A 7180-nucleotide genomic window follows, 5' to 3' on the forward strand; every position below is an offset into this window, starting at 1 on the left:
CATAGCTCCTTTCTTATGAAAAGTCACAAGCAGCTACTTATTTATTCATCCAACCATCCCTACATTCATATATCCATCCATCCATCCATCCACCCACCCACCCACGCACCCACCCACCCACCCACCCATCCATCCATCCATCCATCCATCCATCCATCCATCCACCCACCCACCCACTAATTATTGAGTGCCTGTTCCTACATGCTAGGCTAGTGTCTATGTGCTAGAGATTCAGTGGTGAATAAGAAAGAGAATAATTACTTCCCTACTGGGCTTATGGAGCCCTGGAAGCACAGTGGTTAAGAGTTTGGCTGCTGTCATGGATTGAATTGTGTCCCCCCACAAAATATCTGTCAGCTTGGCTAGGTCATGATACCCAGCATTGTATGATTGTCTACCATTTTGTCACCTGATGTGATTTCCATGTATATTGTAATCCTATCACTATGATGTAATGAGATGGATCGGTGGCAGTTATAATGATGGACTCTATAAGATTAGGTAATGTCTTAAGTCAACATCTTTTGAGATATAAAAGAGAGAAGGAAGCAGAGAGACATGGGGACTTCAGGCCATCAAGTAAGCTGTACCAGGAGCAGACCTCATCCTTTGGACCTGAGGTTCCTGCACTGAGATGCTCCCAGACCAAGGAAAGACTTATGACAAGGACCTTCCTCCAGAGCCAACAGAGACAGAAAGCCTTCCCCTAGAGCCAGTGCCCTGAATTTGGGCTTGTAGCCTACTGTACTGTGAGATAATAAAATTCTCTTTGTTAAAGCCATCCACTTGTGGTATTTCTGTTATAGAAGCACTAAACAGCTAAGACAGCTGCTAACCAAAATGCTGGCAGTTTCAATGCACCAACCACTCTTTGGAAACCATATGGGGAAGTTCTACTCTGTCCTATAGGATTGCTATGAGTTGGAATTGACTCAACGACAATGGATTTGGCTTGGTTTTTTAATGCACTTATGGAGCCTTTGTTGTGCAGTGGTTAAGAGCTCAGCTGCTAACCAAAAGTTGACAATTTGAATCCACCAGCTGCTCCTTAGAAACCCTATGGGATAATTTTTCTCTACCCTGTAGGGTCGCTATGAGTCAGAATCAACTTGATGGCAACAAGCTTGGAAGGAGCTTATCCACCACTCATTCATCAGTTTGTAGTACTGTGGTGATTTGTGTGTTGCTGTGATGCTGTAATGCTGGAAGCTCTGCAGCTAGTATTTCAAATACCAGCAGGATCATCCACAGTGGACAGGTTTCAGCTGAGCTTCCAGACTAAGACACATTAGAAAAAGGACTTGGCAGTCTGCTTCTGAAAAAATTGGCCAGTGAAAACCTTATGAATAGCAGCAGAACATTGTCAGATATAGTGCTGGAAGATGAGACCCTCAGGTTGGAAGGTACTCAAAATAAAACAGGGGAAGAACTGCTTCCTCAAACTAGAGTTGATTGTAATGACATGGACAGAGTAAAGCTTTCAGAACCTTCATTTGCTGAGGTGGCCTGACTCAAAATGAGAAGAAACTGCTACAAGCATCCATTGATAATTTGGAACGTGGAATGTATGAAGTATGAATCTAGGAAAATGGAATTTGTCAAAAATGAAATGGAACACATAAAGGTCAATATCCTAGGTATTAGTGAACTGAAATGGACTGGCATTGGTCATTTTGATTTAAACAATTGTATGATCTACTATGCTGGGAATGACAAATTGAAGAGGAGTGGCTTCAACAAAAAGAACATTTCAAGATCTATCCTGAAGTACAATGCTACCAGTGATAGGATAATATCCATACTCCTACAAGGAAGACCAGTTAATATGACTATTGTTCAAATTTACTCACAAACCACTGAGGCCAAAGATGAAGAAATTGAAGATTTTTACCAACTTGTACAGTCTGAAATTGATCAAACATGCAATCAAGATGCATTGATAATTACTAGTGATTGGAATGCCAAAGTTGGAAACAAAGAAGAAGGATCAGTAATTGGAAAATAAGGCTCTGGTGATAGATACAATGCCATAGATCACATAATTTTGCAAGACCAATGACTTCTTCACAGCAAATACTCTTTTTCAACAACATAAACAGTGATAATACACATGGACGTTGCCAGATGGAATACACAGGAATCAAATTGAGCACATCTGTGGAAAGAGATGATGGAGAAGCTCAACATCATCAGTCAGAACAAGGGCAGGGGCTGACTGCAGAACAGATCATCAATTGCTCATATGCAAGTTCAAGTTGAAACTGAAGAAAATTTGAGGAAGCCCATGAGAGCCAACATACAATCTTGAGTATATCACACCTGAATTTAGAGACCATCTCAAGAATAGATTTGACGCATTGAACAGTAATGACCTAAGACCAGATGAGCTGTGGAATGACACATCATAGATATCACATGAAAAAGGCAAAAGGTCATTAAAAAGACAGGAAAGGAAGAAAAGACTAAAATGGATGATGTCAGAAGAAAAGACTAAAATGGGTGAAGTCAGAAGGACTCTGAAACTTGCTCTTGAATGTAGAGTAGCTAAAGTGAACAGAAGAAATGATGGAATAAAAGAGCTGAACAGAAGATTTCAAAGGGTACCTCGAGGAGACAAAGTATTATAATGAAATGTGTAAAGACCTGGAATTGGAAAACCAAAAGGGAAGAACACGCTCGGTGTTTCTCAAGCTGAAAGTAATGAAGAAATAATTCAAGCCTCAAGTTGCAATATTGAGTGATTCTACAGGGAAAATACTGAATGATGCAGGAAGCATCAAAAGAGGACAGAGTGAATACAGAGTTACTGTACAAAAAAGAATTGGTCACCCATTCAACCATTTCAAGAAGTAGCATATGATCAAGAGCCAATGGTAATGAAGGAAGAAATCCAAGCTTCACTGAGGGGATTGGTGAAAAACAAGGCTCCGGGAATTGATGGAATAACAATTGACACAGTTCAACAAATGGGTGCAGCACTGGAGGTACTCACTCATCTACACCAAGAAATTTGGCAGATGTCTCTCTGGTCAACTGACTGGAAGAGATTCATATTTGTGTCCGTTCCAAAGAAAGATTATTCAACACAATGTGGAAATTACCGAACAATATCATTAATATCACACACAAGTAAATTTTTTCTGAAGATCATTCAAAAGTGTTTGCAGGAGTACATCCACAGGGAACTGCCAGAAATTCAAGCTGGATTCAGAAGAGGATGAGGAATGAGGGATATTATGGCTGATTTCAGAAGGAACCTGGCTGAAAGCAGACAATACCAGAAAGATGTGTACATGTGTTTTATTGACTATACAAAGGCATTCCACTGTATGGACTGTAACAAATTATGGCTAATATTGTGAAGAATGGGAATTCCAGAACACTTAATTGTGCTCATGAGGAACCTGTACATAGACCAAGGGGCAGTCGTTCTAACAGAAGAAGGGTATATTGTGTGGTTAAAGGCAAGAAAGATGTGCATCAGGATTTCATCCTTTCACCATACTTATTCAACCTATACGCTGAGCAAATAATCTGAGAAGCTGGACTATATGAAGAAGAATGCAGCATCAGAATTGGAGGAACAGAACATCTATTAACAGCCTGTGATGTACAGATGACAGGACCTTCCTTGCTTGCTGAAAGTGACGAGGGCTTGAAGCACTTACTGATGAAGATCAAAGACCACAGACTTCATTATGGATTGTACCTCAACATAAAGAAAACAAAAATCCTCACAACTGGATCAGTAAGCAACATCATGATAAAGGAAATAAATTGAAGTCATAGATTTCATTTTACTTGGACCCAAAATCAACACCCATGGAAGCAGTAGTGAAAAAAATCAAAGGACATAATGCATTGGGAAACTCTGCTGCAAAAGACCTCTTTAAAGTGTTAAAAAGCAAAGATGTTGCTTTGACGACTGTCTTAGTTTTCTAATGCTGCTATAATAGAAATACCACAGGTGGATGGCTTTAACAAAGAGTTTATTTTCTCACAGTAAAGTTGGCTAAAAGTCCAAATTTGGGGTGTCAGCTCCAGGAGACAGCTTTCTCTCTCTGTCGGCCTTCTCATCAGTCTTTCCCCAGATTAGGAGCTTCTCTGAGCAGGAACCCCGTGTCCAAAGGACACACTATGTTCCCTGTTCTGCTTTCTTGGTGGTATGAGGTGCCCCTGTCTCTCTGCTTGCTTCTTTCTTTCATACCTCAGGAGATTGCCTCAAGACACGATCCAATTTTGTAGATTGAGTCCTGCCTCACTAACACAACTGCTGCCCATTCTCCTTCATTAACATGATACAGGCAGGATTTACAACATATAGGAAAATCACACAATACCCAGAATCATGGTCCAACCAAATGGATACACACATTTTGGGGGGAACGTAATTCAATCCATGACATTCCAGAATGGAGAAAATATTGAGGTTGTCACGGATTTCATTTTACTGGGGCCCACAATCAACACACATGGAAGCAGCAGTGGAAAAACCAAAGGATGTGTTGCTTTGGGAAATTTTGCTGCAAAAGACCTCTTTAAAGTGTTACAACAGGAAGATGTTGCTTTGAAAATTAAGGTCATCCTGACCCAAACCATGCTGTTTTCAGTCATCTCATATGCATTGGAAATCGGGACAATGAATAAGGAAGACCACAGAAGAATTGACAAAATCGGATTACATACTTAGTGAAGAATATTGAATATACCACAGACTGCCAGAAGAATGAACGAATCTGTCTTGGAAGAAGTACAACCAGTACGCTGCTTAGAAGCAAGGATGGCGAGACTTTGTCTTACCTACTTTGGACATGTTATCAGGAGGGACCAGTCCCTGGAGAAGGACATCATGCTTGGTAAAGTAGAAGGTCAGCAAAAAAGAGGAAGACCCTCAATGAGATGGATTGACAGAGTGGGTGCAACAATGGGTTCAAGCACAACAATGATTGTGATGATGGTACAGGACTGAGCAATGTTTCGTTCTGTTGTACATAAGGTCGCTATGGGTTGGAACTTACTGGACGGCACGTAACAACAACAATGGGCTTATGTTCTAGTGAAAGAGGCTGACACCGAACACAAAAAATATTAATTTAAAAAGGCCATTTCAAGTGGGATGAGTATCACAAACAAAATAAGGAGATAGGTAAGAGACTGAGAAGTCAGAGAAAGTTTCTCTGACATTTAAGCTAAGATAACAAATGACAAGATGTGCCATGTAATGATCTTTGGCAAATTTGTCACCTAAATCTCAGAATTGTGAGGAAAAGAAAAAAAAATGCAGGTGTAGCTAGAGTGTAGTTGGTGAAGGGTTGTTTTATAAGAGATGAGTTTGTCTAAGCAGACAGGAATCAGAGCATGTGGACCTAGCAGGAGATATTGGGGAATTTTTACAATATGGACAAGAAAGGACCAATAGTAAGGTTTAAGCAAATGGACGAAATTGAATTTGTAGCTTAAAAAGATATTTCTGGTTGCTGTTTCCATGGAATCATTTTTTCAAAATTGTATTATAAGAACTAATGGGTAAGTAGAAAATTCACTTTATTTGAATTTTCTTTAAGGCCAAATTTGCTAACCTAATCTTTTTCAAAAAGGCAGAGAATCTTATAAAAAGAACAACAACAAAACATTTAGCAAGTTGATAATAGCCTGTATTCCAGATAACGGCGAGTCTAAATTTTTAAGTTTGCTGTTTGACTTGGAGCGAGTCACAAACTCTCTGGGCCTTAAAAATGAGGCTGTTTGAATGAAATGATTCCTAAGATCTCTTTCAGCTCTAATATTTTATGACCATGAAATTAGTGCATTAGAAACTGATTAAAACCTAAGAAGCTATAAAATATCCCTTCTTTTCAATCTTGTGAGTGAAATGAATCAGAGATATTACTACTATGCATGATGACCAACATGTGTGCAGCATTTATAGTCTGCTAAAAATACATCCATTGTATCTTTGGCAAACACATGATACTGAGAGACTGGCATACTTTACCAATGAGAAAATTGACATTCAGAGGAATTGTGTGGTAGAACCAAGACCAGACCCAGAAATTCACTGTATAGACAAATCAAGAAAATTGTCCTTTATGTTTCTGTCATAAATTATGGTGTCTATTCAGGAGTCCTGGTGATATAGGACTTAAGAGCTATGGCTGCTAACCAAAAGGTCAGCAGTTTGAATCCACCAGGCGCTCCTTGGAAACCCTATGGGGCAGTTCTACATTGTCCTATAGGGTTTCTTTGAGTCAGAATCGACTCGACGGCAATGGATTTGGTTTGGTTTTTGGTTTTATGCAGGCTTCTTTAGAAATTAACCTTTTATTTCCTTTCACAAACAATCACACCTAGTTCATTCCTTTGCTTATTTGTTCACAGTTGCTCATAGTGACCTTAAGTTTAGAAACTCTCTCCTTTCTTAGAGTTCAAAATATAACAATGAAGTAAGGACAACTTTACTGAGTCCACGCTGTTGATCAAGGTCTAACATGAATGTAATCTGTTGTTATGGTTAAAATCACTGATGAAATTATTTATTTAGACAATTGCCTTTTTTTTTTTTTTTTTTTTTTTTTACTGTTTGCTCTGTCTACATATAGGCTTTGAGTGTAGGAAGCATGCATATGTATCTGCTTGAAAGTTTTAGTTTTTTGGAGGGGCCCTCATTGCTCTACCCCACTCATATCTGTTGGTCTGTATGTGCGGGGACACATACCTCCACCAAGATTATTACAGACTTTGCAAGCCCCAGTGATGATGGAAGCCTCCCACTCTCTTCTCTGTGATAGATTTCACGGCCAGTTGAAGTTGTTGTTAGTTGTGGTCAGGTTGGTCCCTACTCATGGTGACCCTGTGTGTTACAGAGTAAAACTGCTCGATAGAGTTTTCTTGGTTGTAATATGTACAGAATCAGGTCATCAAGTTTTTATTCTGCGGAACTGCTGGGTGGGTTTGAACTGCCAACCTTTCAGTTAGCAGTCATCACAAACAACTTGCATCACCTAGGCTCTGTGACAGTTGATGATGGAGGGATTTTTATGTGTTTGCCCGGCCCTTCTACTCATGACTTCCTTCCAAGTGTGCTTTTTTGATTTTGCTTGCATTTCTTAGCTGCTTTTTAGATATTAATGTGTTATGTAATAATTACTCCATAAATGCAAAATTATTTATCATCCTGATC

The sequence above is a fragment of the Loxodonta africana genome, chromosome 11 (genome assembly GCF_030014295.1).
Source record: "Loxodonta africana isolate mLoxAfr1 chromosome 11, mLoxAfr1.hap2, whole genome shotgun sequence".
Lineage (NCBI taxonomy): Eukaryota > Metazoa > Chordata > Mammalia > Proboscidea > Elephantidae > Loxodonta > Loxodonta africana.